The 16,924-nt window shown below is 47.6% G+C and overlaps 1 long non-coding RNA gene across 1 annotated transcript; it reads right to left on the bottom strand.

The window, feature by feature from the left end:
- Positions 1–4,212: 4,212 nt before the first annotated feature.
- LOC124651391 lies at positions 4,213–7,060 on the bottom strand. The gene is made up of 3 exons (XR_006987390.1): positions 6,825–7,060; positions 5,964–6,062; positions 4,213–4,469 (listed from the first exon to the last, which is right to left on the bottom strand). It is a non-coding gene; the product is annotated as an uncharacterized LOC124651391 (long non-coding RNA).
- Positions 7,061–16,924: the final 9,864 nt, after the last annotated feature.

Below are 16,924 nucleotides of genomic sequence, written 5' to 3'. Positions count from 1 at the left end.
CCCGGTTCCTTCTCGAAGGAGAAGGTACGCCTCCCACTCCCTCTCGTTCTCTCTCAGATACAAAGCTATATGCACAGAAATAGTATCGTACCCGCATAGGATCTACTCTAGTTGTTCCTAGGATCTATCAGATTAAGCTCAGAATAAATATCTCTTAGTTGTACATTCAGATTTGGGAGCTCAAGCATCTGTTATTTGGGCATTGATGCCATTCATGTAGTATGTAACTATGAACAGTCCCTTTTTTGCGATGGAACAGTCCTAATTATCTGGGGGAAATAATAGTTCTCCGATTGAAAGAGCATTTTCTTGGGCAACGGGGACAAATGGATTTTCGGAACTGAATGAGATCGGCAGACAGTAAGCTGTCGTGGTATTAATATTGCATACTTCATTTGCTCATATTTTCCATGCTTAAATCGTGAACACATACCAGGAGTTCCATTGCTATAGCACTATACACATTCTCTTAATTTTTCTGAATCTGATGCGAATTGGATCATTAGGTGGCCCGTCGTCTTTCGGTAGAAACCAAGCCTGCTGATGTGTACTCCTCGGACCTAAAGCGTGCTGCCGAGACCGCAAAAACCATAGCTGAAGCTTGCGACGTACCAAAAGTACATCATTCTGAATTTCTGATTCAGTTATCTAGAAGGAGTCATCAGGATTCACACTATGACATGACTCTGTTGTCAGAAATTGTATAAAATTATATTGGTGACCCACTGGTAGTTAGCCAACACATAATATTAGGCAAGACAAAGTACCCAGAGATCATCTCTTCGAGTGAAAAGCAATAGCCATGAGTGTCAACAAATCTAGAAAATATTTAAGCTGCAGTACCTAATGAAAAATTATAAAGACGAGACAAAAAAGAAACCAGTTGAAGAGGTGAAATGTACGGTCTTGTCTGTAACTGGGTCATCAAAAATTCTGAACCCTGACGAAGAGTTGGTTGTTGGCAGGGGAGGGGGTGATCTTGGTCTCTCACGGCTGCTCGGTTCACCGGAAAATCATCAGCACCTCACTGATCATCTTCCAGGTCTCCGGTGTCACCGGGCAGTGGATCCTCACGAGGTTCGGTGAGGCAGGCCACCTCGATGAGAACGGTACGTGCTAGGAGCATGCATTCAGCGGCTATAGGGTATCTGCCAAAAGAAACTTTTCCTGTTGTCAATACATTGGGCAGTTCAAACATGGCCATTTTATTAGCCATTTCTGCACCGTAGACTGTAGTGCCCTGCAAAATACAAATGTTGTGTGCTTTCAGATTTGTTACCCGAGTCCATTTTCTTCTCCTGTAGTACTAGTAAGAATGCCCGTGCGTTGCCACGGGTATTCAAATTTTATTTCTCAGTGAACATATATAATTTACAACTCACTAAGAAATTTAAAACAAATCAGTTATATCATAATGTACATAAATTTTCCCATGGTATGTGGAGCAAAAGATATCTTATTAATCACCATTTCAACACGAAAAGATATCTTAAGAAACATCATTTCAACATCAGCACCACTTCGCAAAGTGAAAGAAAAGACAATACCCCAACATGTTATGTATATATGCACTATATAATAATCAATAATAAAATGTTTTCGTGACCTTTATATTTTATATAAATTCCAACGCACTGGTAAACAATTCTAAAAAAGTTACAAAACTTAACCATGGATTCTGAAAAGTGTTTCTTCAGGTTGTGCTGTACGGTTTGGCATGGAGTTGGAAAAGCAGTGGTTGTATTCAAATAGTTAAATGCGCATGCATTGTCATGGGTTATCAAAAATTATCTAAAAAACAATAAATTTTTTGCTATATATGGCAAACACACACATTAAGAGTGATCTCAATGAAACTTGATTTTCAAGTATATCATGCTGAACATTTGATTTTCTTCCTGGCTACGATCACTATCATCCTTCTCTCTTTCTGCATTGTTTCTCTTGACTTCGATGTTCTTATGTGGATCAAGTTTCATTTTCTCCCCTCTAAAACAATTACACAAGAATATGGTAGTTTGGTTTCTATAAATAAAATCACATAGTACATTTGAGAACAGAAAAATACCTATCAGATCACATGCAAGAAGTTAAATATGTGTGCAATAAAACACCAGATCTTGTTCGCATATTTTTTAAAGCCTCGTAGGCAAATCGGAACAAGACACATTTGCTTATTTCTTTTTGCAAATTGATATCTCTAACTATATACAATTGAGCAAGATCAAAAGGAAAAAATCTATGTCACGCAATTGAGGGTTTTACACTTATGTGATTGACAAAATTGTGTGTTTGCTTAGTCCAAAATCTGTGTACAAAACACTTTTTGTCACATGCTCAACTACACAATCGTACAAATACAGTGGATTTTTTTAAGGCAGCCACAACACTTCAAACACCTACTACTTCCTGGAGTAGGCAATGTAAAAGAAATCCAATCTCAAATCTACAAACTGAGGTCCATATGAAAATCCACATGTCCTCAAATTTCATTTCTCAGTGCACATATATAATTCATAACCCACTATAAAAATTCAAAACAAAATCAAGAATAGCATAATGTACTACATCATGATAATACCGAACGCAATAACAAGACATCATAGTTGCTAAGTTATAGGTATTCTTGTTACTATTTTGCGGTAAGTCCCACACCTGTGTTCTGGGCCGACATAACTCTCAACTCAACAACCTCTTCTTTTAGATGTATTATTGTCTCACAAAACCAGGTGCTGCAAACATAGGTATAACTAAATGAATACTTCATTTCTAATTAGTCCCAAGAACACTTTGATATTCATGAATATCGGCAGACAACCCTAGATCATAGACTTCTATGTCAAGCATACAAAATGGGCTTAGCAAATCTTCAATAATGGCTAGGGTAAAAAATTCCGTCGGCAAGCCGGTGGTGCGGATGATAATTTTTCTAGGCGGTGAATGTATCCTCACAAGAGCTGGAGTATTTATTATGAGGATGCAAGCAAGAATTAAATTTACCTTCCATGCGTCAATCGGACTAATGTTACTCTTTGTAATATTATAAGAAAGACATGTAAACTTCTAAAGGGTATCTTAGAATACTCAAATACACGATGATCTTGGTTACGACAATATAATGCCATTTTGTGTACCACTTCAAACACCACTTATACTCTCTAGCTTTGATATTTGTGCTGACAAATGGCTGCTAAATTTCCTATGCTCACATCATGGATTGGGGTCTTCATCTTCTTTAGCTCCCTCCTTATTGGAATTATGCTTCCGTGAACTCCCGTACCTGCAATGTAAATTAGTCAGAAACAAGTCCTTGCATTTTGATAGAGATTTATAGCTACATTACACTAAGAAATCAATAACAAAAGTAACATAATGACGTTACCACAGAATGTCATAGGCATTATAGAAATGACAGGTATCACGAGCAACAAGATAGCCCTGCTTCTTCCTTCGAAAATATAAGTCCAAGTCAGCACCATCCAGTCAGATATTCTGGTGGAATTCATTTCTCATTGCAAAGCCTACCTCTTGGATGCACATGCGCCTATCTCATCTATAAATACAATTGAGGAGGCAGTTTTTATGCCTTTTTAAATAAGAGTGATATTTTTCCTTAGAAGCTCCTGCATGTGTAAAAAGGATATGAAGTGAACTTCCACATTGCTGGCACATAAAATTTATCTGGGACATTAATGAATATATCACCATGTTCGTGCGTTGCAATGTTGTTTTTATAAAGCTCATCATTCTCGCCTGCAATCTAATAGGTGATAGGCAGATTTAACGAAATACATACCATGTTTTCTGCACTCTAGGCCTAGATATCCAAACATGCCATGATTTTCTGCACTCTAGGCCTAGAAAGGCCCTCACTTCTTTGTTGCTTTATGGTCCAGGGTTTTCATTATTCCACCATCAGTTAAGCACCTATAATTTGGGTTTTCTAAGATCCTCCACCTTGGAATCTAGAGATCCTAGAAATGTTGTTTCTACCTTGGAACTGCAGTAACCAAGTTCAAAGAATATGAACATAATTTTTCCTAAAGTACCACACCTACAAAGTGCACTATGGTTAAAAATTTATTCAGCGCATGGTTCACAAATTTTACAGACATTAAAGAACTGACATATCCATGAGTAAATTCAAGGTACATATATCCACGAGCAAATGCCATACCAAGTATGATACCTCTAATCATACATCTGGAATGATAGTTATCAAAGGTGTAATCCATTTCATCTGTTTTCAGGCGTGTTGCACCATAAGAAACTATGTCGTGAAATATATGTATCGTGTAAGAGATGCCCTCCAGAAATTTCCATGGATACAAGTCATGCACGGATACAATTTGTAATTATGTAGCAGCAGGATTTACAGTATCTCCAGCTAGACGATCCTTTTATTGCTTGTCTCTATGAAGCTGATCAGTTAACTTGGAAGCCAGAGGTTCTGCAAATCGGGAAAACACCTTCCGAAGAATGAAATGATAAATTAGTGCATGAGATGATACAGAGATGCTATTAGTTAATTTCACCTATACGTATATATATTTCAAGAAACTCGAGTAAAATTAGCGGTATCAAAAACAATTATGTAAACGGAAGAAATGATTGAACTTTTTCTTTCACTTATTCATATTTATCCAAAAAAATACACAGTTGCTTTCTGGCCCAATTATTTTTCTAAGGGTTGTAGCTTTGTACTGCAATATGCATATCGAAAATATCAAAGATATATTTATATGTTGTGTATCATCAAGAAATAAAGACCATTGGGCATGTTCCTCCATATTTCCTATACCTTGTCAACGTGGAACAACATCAGAATTGAGCTGCAGGTCATGAGACCATCTTGGCCATTATGTACAGCTAAATCCCACATAATATGTGCAAGGAAAATGCCCACGTGTCAGCAACACCCCAGCCTAACTCATTCATGACAGTTTCAGTACAAACCACAACAAAAAAAAGTCGCAAATCCATAGGGCTCAACTGTCTCCAATATAACTAACATGCAAATATGGATCAAAATCGCAGGGAAATCATGCAATACGACCAACGCCTTCTCGCCAAAACTCTGTCGTTGTTCCACCGACCTCGCCGGAACCCCACCGTCTTGCCATGTGTTCGCCGCTGTTTTGTTGTTATGACTACTTCGTTGGAATCTCGTTCCGCCGAATTCGCCAGAACTCTTTGTGGTGTCTAAATAATTATTTAGTATATATAGATTTTCTGGGGACTTTCTATAAGATCACAGTTTTGAGAAGAGTAGTATAATTAATATCCCATCTAATGTAATTGGTGGTGACTTTGTATGAATGCATATGCTGGGTAGATTGAGAGTCAAGATAAATTAGGGAAACATATAGAATGAAAAAGAGGATTTACATGCCTGAAAAGAGGATTTACATCTGACATATAGAATGAAAAAGGGACCATGTGAGTTGTTGGGGAGGCAGGAGCAGAGCAGTGGATGAATAAGAACTTATACTTTTTTGCCGAGACATATGTTTATGAACAGAGGATAGTTTCTGTTAGAACTTCACCACTCTACCTCTTTAAACTTTACATATATCTCACTCTGAACTTCAAATCACAAAAAAGTTCTTTTAAAAAATTATCCCACCACCTAGCATTATCACAAAATAGTCAAACAAATGCACAGATATTTTATTCCCGGTGCACAGAACAAAATAGCAGGAGGGCGAAGAACAAATGCACCCACTGTACCACCGCCCCACGGTGTACCATCACAAAGATTAAAAAAAACTAAAATCCAACGTATAAGCGAACCGTCTAACATACAAAATGATTTTATCGGGCGCGCTGGAGTGAACTTATGTCCTTGTCAATGACATTTTATCGAATAGGTGCCATGACCTCCACAGGCAGTAGCTAACAAAATGTTTCAGAACACAAGCTATTTAAGACTGAAAAGAAATACTCGTTCTAAGTTTAAATACCTGCTGTGCCTCCTTTTTGTAGAAGTGCTTGATTCTTGCATGAGCAGATTACGCAAAACAACAACATTAGCTTCAGATAAGATGACCAAGGATGTAAACCTGCACACAAGAAGCAGCTTAAACTAAGAAGAATTTTGGAATATCACCAGTGCTCAAAGACTGTAGGCTAAACCATCGTCAAATTCAGTAACCATCATGTAGTAACTACCCCATGCTTGAACTAAAAAAAATATCCATCTGTGCAAAAAGCAGTGAACCGTTAAAATCGCTAGACCGCACATAACATCTAACTTCACTAACCATATGTGCAAGGATCTACCCGTTTAAGCAAATTGATTCCAGGTCCACGCCCTTGAGGTCGGAGGAAATCATCCTCTTCTTATACAACAATGACTGGAGCACGGATTCGTACAACTGCAGAAAGTGAAAAAAAAATTAAGGTAGACGACTTATATAGGACCGGTAGTAAGCTAAACAGAGCTCCATCAGTCTCAGGTATCCAATTTTCAGGCAATCAATCGGCAGCAACCATATTTCAAATCTAGAGACGACGCTACTGTCGTCCTAATAAGAACCAACCGCCACGAACCAATCAAGATTTTGTTTACATTGGATGAGTCAGATCTTGATTACCCAAGATTTGTGGGTGACAAAGGAGAGCGGCTCATACCTATGGGACACAGTGAGGCTCGTATCAAAAGCAAAGAGGTACAGTTAAACGACAAGAACAGACTGGACGTTTGCTTTCACTTATTCAGATTCAGATTTCTCTAAACAAACCACAATTGCTCTCCAATCCAACTATTTTTCTAAGACTTGTAGCTTCATAGAATCGATCACAGGGAGAGGGATGCTACATACCTCAGAAGACATCACCCTCCCATCATGTTCCCTTGGCGCAGTGTCGACCAATGGGGCGAGGTGATGCAAGGGGTCCCGATCTGGCCTGCAGCAGGACGACTCGCCTGGAGCACTCATCCAAATGGAGATGGATGCGATGCTGAAAATGAGCACTGGTGAGCGAGGTGGATGTTCAGGCCTCGGTCTGTTGGTCGATCTGAGCCTGGGGCGGGTTCGGGCGCCGCCTCATAGGCTGCCCGTGCTCCATGCCGACGACAAGGGTGGAGGTCGAGAGCCTTCTGCGCCTAGACAGAGCAGGCCTCCGAGACGCGGAGAAGGACAAAGATGTAGGCAACGTCGAGGTCATGGAGGCGGGCCAGGACTCCGTGATTCCGCCCAGCGGCTCCATGTCGGCAGAGATGAGGTACGTGAGGGAGGGGACCGAGGAGCAGAAGTCGAATGCCACGGCGGCGGTCGGCGGAGGTGTGGGGAGAGGAAAAGGAGGGGGTGGTTGTGCAGATCGATCGGGTGGAGCATCCCGATGGCTCAATTTGTTGCTTGATTTCCGGCGGGGAAAGCAACTGCCAAGGAAGGGAGGGGCGGGATGATGGATGACGTATCAGGCTGACGACGAAAAGTTTTGTTTTAGCGTAGAAAATCAGGTCGGGCCTGGCCCAGGCGGGTGGGCGACGAAGGGAGGGGAGGTGGACGACCAAACTGGGGGAGAAGGGGGAACACGTTCGTTCTTTTTAAGTAGTAGTAGAGAGTACATGAGCGATCATATCTTCTCTCTTTTTGCGAGTTGAGCAATCATATCCTCAACCTTCTCCAAGAAATATCTGCAAATGTACTCCCTGCATCCATAAATTAGTGTCTCAACTTTATTTATTTTAAGACAAAGTGATACATTGCTGTCGCCCACTGCCAGCCGGAGACAAATGAGGTCAACATCAAGCACAAGAAAAGCCTTGGCAATCTCAGCCTTTCGCAGTCAAGACAAATAGACTTCCCGCCTGATATCTTCTTGGAAACTGGCAGGCGAGAGCCACGCCGGGAAATCCAGAACACTCTTTAAAACCTGCCTGAAGTGTCACTCGTGTAGTGTAGCACACCAACACAGCAACTCATAAGCGCATGGCGACGGCCGTTGGCGTCGACCGCGAGTTGGGAGCCCTGGCGCCAGCCGTTCCACCCTGGGCTCCCGGGCGCCAGGTTGTGCTGCTCCTGGGCACCCTCACGGCCAGCGTCACCATCTCGGTGGGGCTGACCCCGCCAGGTAGGCTCTGGTCCGACGGGGGCGCTCGCATTGGCGGCGACACTTTGCCCCACACCACGTATCCCCAGAGATACCTGGTGTTCTTCTACTGCAACGCCGCAGCCTTTGTCGCGTCTCTGGCCGTGGTTCTTCTCCTCATCCTCGCGAAGAACCCAGTCAGCAGCAACCAACGAATCAGGTTGTATGCGCTGCGGGTCGTCCTGGCCCTGGGCCTGCTCTGTCTGATTGGCTCCTATGTCGCGGTGGGCAACTTAAGCTTCATCTCCTCTATCTGTATGGTCGCAGTGAGCTTCATCATCTTTATCTGTGTGGTCGCCGTGAGCAGCTTGAGCTTCATCACATCTATCTGTATGGCCGCCATGAGCAGCTTGAGCTTCATCACCTCTATCTGTGTGGTCGCGCTGGCATCGGCCGTGGTGCTTTACATTGCTATTCAGATGCTAGAGCGCTTGTGCAAGCCTGTGGCTGTGGAGATTTCGCTCAGCAGCGTGCAAGAATCACCGCAAGTGGAGATTTCGCTCAGCAGCGTACAAGAATCACCGCAAAGGAGCCTAAGGTTGCTTACCTCGGAGCACAAGAAGCGCCTCCTGGAACTGAGGGAGAAAATTCACCAGGATCAAGAAAAAGTACTGGCCCTACTGGCCAGGCAGGACCGTCGCGATTTAAAGCGAAGGTCTAAGCCTGGCTTTATAGGTGAAGCCAACATGGCAACGACTTCATACAACAGTTCCAACAAACTTCCACATATTACAGACCAAAGTTCAGGCAGTGGCGATGCCTATCAGATCCTGAAAAAATCAAGAATGCATATGCTTCTTCTTTGCACTCTTGTGGCGAGTGTCACGTATGAACCTGGAATGAACCCACCAGGCGAATACCGGATCCTCCGCAACCACAACAAGAGATACCCCGTGTTCTTCGATTGCAACGCCCTAGCCTTCTGCACCTCGTTTTCTATCATCCTGAACCTTCTCATGAGCAGTGTGTTCAGCAACCATGGAATGAAGTGCTACCGCGAGTTGCAGGTCACCGTCACCATGGACCTGGTTTACCTGCTTGTGGCCTATGTCGACGTGACCCTGGACCAGTTTCGCCTGATTGAAGCCTATGTCACCGGGAGCAGCTCCATGTTTATTGTTTGGCTGTCCATCGAGGTCATCATCCAGGTTGCGCAGAAGTTGTTTGGCTTGTGGACTGATGAGCACGTGGAGGAGAAGGAGGAAAGGGATGATGAAGAGGAGGAGATGGATGAGAGCTCTGTAGCCATGGAACTAAAACTGGAGCACTGGCGCAATCTTCTGCTTCTGATTGCAATTCTTGCAGCAATCCTCGCTTACCATGCCAGCACGAGTCCCCCGCCCGACAACCTCGTCAACTACCGGTGCCTGGCATTCTCATACTGCAATGCAACCGTCTTCATCGATCACGTCCCTATCCATCATTGCGATGCTGGCCAACAGGAAGCTCCCGGCGGCTAGAGGGGCACGGTGGCACGCCATGCGAGCGTGCGTGATCCTTGACTTGATCAGCCTCACGGGCGCCTTCGCTGCCAGGGGCTATTGGAGGATATCGACGATAGATATCATTGTTCTGGTACTGGCGGTTCTGCTCGGCATCGCATTCCATGTTGCGTGGTCCATCTCTGGAACGCCGCAAGGTCTCGTGCAAAGTATCTTATCGAAGCTCGGGTCGCCCCAAGTCTTTGCTGGACCGGATCACTTGCAGGACGACAGCACCCAACACGATTTTGAGGTGGGCATGACAGGTGGGACGAACGAGGAGCTCCTCGGAGTGGAGATTGCGTCCCCAATCCTGGGGGGCGCGCTCACGTTGATTGTGGCCGTCCCGGTGATCTCCATCGTCACCATTCCAGTGAAGCTGCTCGTAGGATTCATGATCGCCTCGATCGGAGTGGGCCTTTGGCGAAGGTCGTTCGCTTGGCTACACCGGGCGCTTGCTAGTGCTCTCCAACGCTGCCAAGGTACCACGCCACCGACTGGCTCATCCTCAACTCCTTCGAACCATGGACTGTGCAAGCTGATCCGCATGCTGTGTTCGGAAACATGGATGTGGATCGTAATCTTGATCATCTGGGTCCCCTCACTGAGGCCCAATCTCAGGTTGAAGTTCAAGATGTCCAAGGTATTGGCAGTGCTGGGTGTGCTGGATGTCAGTACCCCGACCCCGACCCCGACCCTGACCCCGACCCTGACCCCGGGTACTGCAGCCAGTACCACGACTACAGCGACAATCGTTACCCCGAGCACAGCTACCTCTACTGGGTTGGGAACCCTGATCATGACAGCTGTGCCGGGCGGCACCCCGATCACAGCGGATGCGTCGGGCACCAGCATGGGCCGCGAGGTTCAGCCTCTCCTAGAGCTGAGGCCTAGGAGGAACCGTAGGGTGAACAGCCGGTTGATCGGCCCGGACTGGGTCAACTGACCGATCTCCAGCCTCGAGCAGCCTGCAGCACAGCATGTTCGCTAATCATGTGAAACAAAGGACAAGCTCGTCTGGTGCGCTAGGTTGATGGAGCGGGTGGCGACAGGCTAATGCAAGGAGGAGCTGGGCGCCATGGATACCTCGTTTGGAACTCTGAAGAATCGCCGGATGGAAAGCTGAGGGAGACGGGACAGCAAAGCATATCAGTGAAAGTGCTGGGATAGCTATCTTTCTGCCTGGGAAACTACTTTCTTTTTTTCCTTTTTAGTGGAACATGGAGTGTTGTGTTTACCTGAGACATTGTAGCTTACGGTTTCAGTAATGAAATTTTCTCTAAGAAAATGTTCGCTAATACTGCTCCGCCTCCATTGCCACGGGAACAGCGGAGCTCTGCGAGCTCATTTATTCCGCCCTATTGGCAGACCAGAAACTTTCGGAAGCTCGGGCAAACAAGGTAAAGCTGCCAAATTTTAGATGAAATTGCGATGGAAAAGAAAATCACAAATCTCAAGTTTTGCGCCATGGCTGTAGGGATGCTAGGTCCGGCCAACTACAACATGGTTGCGGCGGAGCAAGTTACCGCTTCGCTCTCCTCGGGTCACCCCCTCCAGGCGACCGAGGAGGTGAAACCCCAGCCGCGCAACACTGCCTCCCCTTTCCCCTCCTCGTCGCCCAGACGTTGCCGGGCTAAGCCCGCGACACCAGTGAAGGGGGCGGCGGGGATCTGAGCCCTTGGCCCCCCGCACGGTGTCTAGGTGGAGGATCTCCGCGCCGGGTTCGCCATGACCATGGTGGCTGCTTGACGGGCTCCCCTTCCTCCGCTGGCCAGCCCCTGGCTGGGCCTTAGGCGAGGGTGATCTGTCCGGCGGCTTCCACAGTGGGGGCTTCGGAATCGAGGTGGCGGCCTCGAATGGTGAGACGACGCTGTTCGGGCGGTCGGCTGCGTTTGTGGATGCTGGTGACCGGCGCCCTGGTCCATGCAGGCGGCAGGGCGACGACAGGTGCGGCTCAAGGGTGGGCGGCTTCGTCTGCTCGCGCCGGAGCCTGAAGGTTAGATCTTCACTTTCCCTCTAGCCTCTCTCCCTCCTCCCTCCCCGCAGATCTTGGATGTCGGCTTCGTGCCGGTGTTTGATGACTGGGGAGCGGGTGTGGCGTGCTGGGGCCGAGAGAAATCCTCGGTCTTTGACCACAGTGGCGAACACCCCTTTGGGGCGACGTGACCTGGTGAGGCGCCACTGAGGTTCCATCCCCTCACCTCCTACCCCCGTCCTGTCTGAAAGCCCAAAAGCCGTTGGATTGGATGGCGACGACGCATGGGCGTCGTTCCCTCCTTGGAGGCGCCGTCTTGGGACCGGTGGTGTAGCGGCGAGTGATACTATGGTTGGTGAGGTTCTGTTGGCAGCATGGTTGATGCTCAGTTCCGCTGCGTCTTCAAGTTCTTTGGCTGCTCCCAAGTTTTCCCGTCTTCTGGGTGTCCTTTTTGAAGTTGTTCGTTGCACGCGGCGAGGTGGTCTGTGTGGTCTGCCCGGTTAGTTTCCTAGAATGTATCTCTCCTTGTTCTAGGGTGAACATCTCCTACTCTCTTCTGCGATGGAGGGAGATGTTCCTTCGTTGACATCGTTGGTGATCAATGTGTGCTGCCCTCAATGCCAATGCTTACCTGGTGCTGCTACTGCTTCTGTCTTGGCGCCCTTGCGAGGAGGACATCGCCGGCTCAAGCTACGTTTCTGGTTTATCTTTGTGTGTTCAAGTTGGATGTTGTGTTAAGCTGTTTCAACTTTCTTGTATCTATTGGCCGCACGGCTTTATTAATTTAAAGCAGAGCTTCATGCCTTCAGTATTTTTTGAAAAAAAAAACACGGTTGCCAGGAATAACAGTAAGAGCATCTCTAGCAGACACCGCATATCAGCCTCCATATAGCAATTTGGACCGATATGTGGGTTTTCGCTGATATGTGGGTTTTCGCTGTTGTTTAGGACAGGCCAGGTCTGGCCTGGATTTGTTTTCCAGGGCGCAACCCAAAACTACTCTCGACCGCTATATATCCTGTTCGGAGACCCCGATGCGAGTCAAACCCCATCCGCCTCGCCGCCGCTTCCACTCCCGCCGACGAGAAATCCGCCGCTTGTAGACCAGACTCCGGCCAGCAATCGGGCAGATCCCCTTCCTCCCGCGCGCGGCAACGACATGGTGTCCGGCGGAGGTCAAGGAGGCCGCAGAGGAGGGAGAGTGGGCGGTGTCGGATCCCCTTCCTCCTGCGCCCACGAGCTGTCTGTCTCTGAGGAGCTCGAGTGGCAACGTCAGGCCTCCGACGCCGCGCGCATTCGCGGCTCCTACCGCTACCTCCGGCAGGGCTGCAAGCCGCCGCACGCATTCGAGCGGCGTGAATCGCGGTTCTACCGGGATCTGCAGCCACCGAGCTCCCGCGGCTCGACCTCGCGCTCTACCGATCAGCTGCCGACTACAAGGCGGAATGGTTCCGCGAGCAGGCGGCGCAGGACTCGATGACTCTAAGTGAGCTGCAGCTTGCTCCGCCGTCGCGGCACAAAGATCTCCGACTCCGGTGAGCTATATTTTGTAGTCAGCGGCCGCGGCGGCGCCATTAACATAGAAAGCGGAGCATTAGGCTCCGTTGTTCATCTCCTTTCTCTGTAAAATGTACTGAACAATCTGGCACGAATATTTGTTTTAAATCAGCTGGTATGTGCGATTGTTTTTCAGCCCGTAAATCTGCTTTGGGGTGGCCTCCATACCTGTATTTGAGGTATGAGGTTTAGGGTGTAGAGATGCTCTAATAAAGGACTTCAACACTAAAAGAAAGGCAAAGCTCAAGAACTTCGTGGACTAAAACAAAGAACTAGCGTCCTTCCCATAATCCCAGTGAACTAAAATATACTGTACAAAACATAGAACAAATATCCCCAACCGCACAGAACCAATCGGCGGTGAAAAATAACATTCCCTCTGATTCATATTACTTGACACTAATATAGATGTATCTAGACACATTTTAATTGTAGATGCATTCATTAATCATTATAGTAGAAAGTAATATGGATCGGAGGGAGCAGTAATTTAGAAGAGATTTTGGGCGCCCCAGCAGCCGATGCACTTGCCTTTGCCCGGAGTAGATCGCGCCAGCGAGGAAGAAGGGCGCTCGCGGAAGATGGCTTGTGCGCGGAGAAGAAGAAATTAGGGGAGCGGTGATTCCTGCTGGGATCATTTCAGACAGCCGCTCGCTGGCGTGGTCGGGCGCACGGAGCAGCTGCCACCGGCTGCCATAGCTCCCTGGTCGGAGGAGGGAGGCTGAAAATGGCGAAGGAGCAACAGATCGACGGGGGTAATGGCGACGGAATCGGAGACAAAGGCGGCAGGCTTGGAAGGAGTGGGAGGAGTAACGTTTGAGTAAGCTACCGCCAGGTACATCTCTATCCTGACCTTCCATTTCTTTCAACATATATGCCCAGAATTATTTTAATTTTTTAACAATCAATACCACATACATTTATAGTAACATAAACAATACATGATAGAGATACAAGCATATCTTCGATAATTATAAAATAAAATCTAAAAGGTACTAGCAAATCTTACTTGCGCAAGATTCACAAATATTGGTATTGACTAAGGTAAAGTTTTCACTGGGACCCACCAAACATTAATCTTGCTGACAGCTGGTTCGTTGGAACATCACCAACACCTCACTCAACGTCTTCCAATCGCGGCTCATTTCCCCCTTCCCCCTCTCACTCGTTGTTATCACCAAGATTTGACCGAGTCAGAGGTGGGCCGCAGTCAAGATGGGCTTAAGGAAATATACGTGGAGAATTATATGAATCGGCCTGTTGGGTTTAAGTGCCCGTGTATCTGTAACATTTTAGACCTATGTTGAGTTTAGAGATAGAATCTTAGTCGTGCACGGTTTAGTGCACGCCCACATTAGAAAGTCCCCTGGACTATAAATATGTACCTAGGGTTTATGGAATAAACAACAACTCACGTTCAACCCCAAAAACAAACCAATCTCGGCGCATCGCCAACTCCTTCGTCTCGAGGGTTTCTATCGGGTAGCGACATGCTGCCTAGATCGCATCTTGCGATCTAGGCAAGACAAGCCCCACGTTGTTCATGCGTTGCTCGTATCGAAGCGCTTTTGATGGCGAGCAACGTAGTTATCATTAGATGTGTTAGGGTTAGCATTGTTCTTCGTTTAAGCATGCTTACGTAGTGCAACCCTTGCATATCTAGCCGTCCTCACGCCTATCTCAGGTGTGGGGGCGGCACCCCGCTTGATCATTATTTAGTAGATCCGATCCGTTACGATTGCTCCTTGTTCTACAAGGATTAGTTTAATATCTCGCAATAGTTTGGCCTTACAAAGGGGGAGGATCCTGTGGCACGTAGGGTGGCGTTCGCAAGTCCTAAACGGGATGTTCCTAGGATCAACTTCATGTTGGTTTTTTGGCCTTGTTTAGGATCGGCTTACGAGCACCGTGCGTGGCCATCCGGCCCAACCTCGGAGTAGGATGATCCGATTATGTGGTGAAAACCCTAAATCGTCGTAGATCTCATTAGCTTCATCTTGATCAAGCAGGACCACCAAGTATTCGTACACCCCGTACGGATCATGGGTGGATCGGCTCTTTGAGCCGATTCACGAGGATAACCCGAGAGCCGATCGAGGCTCGTATTTAACGTTTACATGTATGCCCCGCGAGAAACTAAGCGAGGCAATCTCATCACCTTCCCGACCGGGTATAGGTCGGGTGGCACGCCCTTGCACTTCGCAACGCCGCGTGTGACCGGAAGAGCATTGCGGGCCGTCGCTCGGAGGGGTCTCAGCCAGCCGCAGCTCTAGGCTCCCCCCGGCTCTACAGTGTTGACAAGGCCGCTGCCCGCCGGTGGGTTTTGGCAGTCAACACATTCTGGCACGCCCGGTTAACGGCGGGGAAGGGTTGGGTGTCGACCTTCATGGCGTACTGGTTGGCGATCGTTTGGCTAGAGAAGCCAGAAGATATCGTCGGCAGGATCACGATGAGGAGGAACATGAGCGCTATGCCACGGAAGCATCAAGGGAGCGAGACGACAACGCCAGGCATTGGGACTGCCCCTTCTTCAGACACTGCTGGGATTCAGGAATGAGCCGATTGCCCACAATCGGCAATTGCCCAGAATGCAATCGAGAAAAGAAGGAGGCAGCCAACGTGTCCGTGTTCGAGCGCTTAGGGCCTCTCCCACCACAAAGCAAATGCGCCGAGTCACCTCGTTGGGCAGATCTTGAAGATTCGGAAGACGAGGGAGAAGTGGAAGAAGACAGTACCACCGGCCAAGGTGGTGCCCCGACGGACTCAGCCGTTCCCGAAGCGCAGGGTTCAGCGATTGCGCGGCTCCGGAGGAAGCCGAAAGGTTGTACCCGCATACGCTAAGAAAGGCACGACCCGATCCGGTCGCAAAGGTTCAGCGAACCCCGGATGAAGAGGGTCGTCCACGGAAAATGGAGTGGCGCCCTAAACAGAGGAAAGCCGATGATGAGACATCGGCTGGCACAAACATGGTACTCGTCTTGCCGACGGAGCGTAGCGCTCCACGACTCTACGGAGCACACAAGGTGGACGACAGCAGGCGCATCAAGTCAGAGGTTGGGTTGGTTTCATCCAGCACCGACCAAGTAGCAAGATCAAACCAATGGGCAAACCAGGAGAGGCTGATCCTTGTGATCGGCCCCAAAAATTTACGAAGGGAACTTACAAAACCTTCAACGAACAAGCAACGTGGAGGCCGATTCCAGCAATCGGCCAAAATTATCCTCACCTACCTCTCTGCTCGGGTTCAACATATTTTCCAACGGAGCCGATACCATCAATTTTCTTGACAGAATCGGCTCGGGGGGCACCTGAGTATATGGAAATATGAGGGTATACAACAGAAGCATCTCATCTTTTGTTGATGGTTATTGGAATATGGGGGCCGATGCCCAGGTCGGCCGTAAAAAAAAAAAACAAAAAAAATGAAAATTCGAAAGTTTTCGAACACAGCCGATGCAGCAGGCATCGACTTAAGGACATGAAAGCCGATGCAGGGCCATCGACTCAAGGGAAATTTCTTCAAGGACAATGTCAGGAGCAGCATGTCAAGAATCAAGAAACAGCCGATGCGTAGCCATCGACTCTGGTTGTGCGAGGATTATCCAATCTGTGGGGTTAGTACAGCTGGAACGGAAGATTATCGGCTGTCAGAGGAAGAAAGAGGATCGGCTGTGGCACATTCTCGCCTCGAGTAAGGACTCGGGGGGCAGCTCACCTTGAAGGCTTTCCGCTCAGAGAGGCCGATTTGTGTTCGAATCGGCTGACGCTACATAAGGAATTTCCCCGCACACAATCAGGCCCAGGTCTACACAGT

The sequence above is a fragment of the Lolium rigidum genome, chromosome 5 (genome assembly GCF_022539505.1).
Source record: "Lolium rigidum isolate FL_2022 chromosome 5, APGP_CSIRO_Lrig_0.1, whole genome shotgun sequence".
NCBI classification, from domain to species: domain Eukaryota; kingdom Viridiplantae; phylum Streptophyta; class Magnoliopsida; order Poales; family Poaceae; genus Lolium; species Lolium rigidum.
The sequence above is the reverse complement of the archived record's forward strand: the minus strand, read 5'-3'. Positions and strand labels throughout refer to the sequence as shown.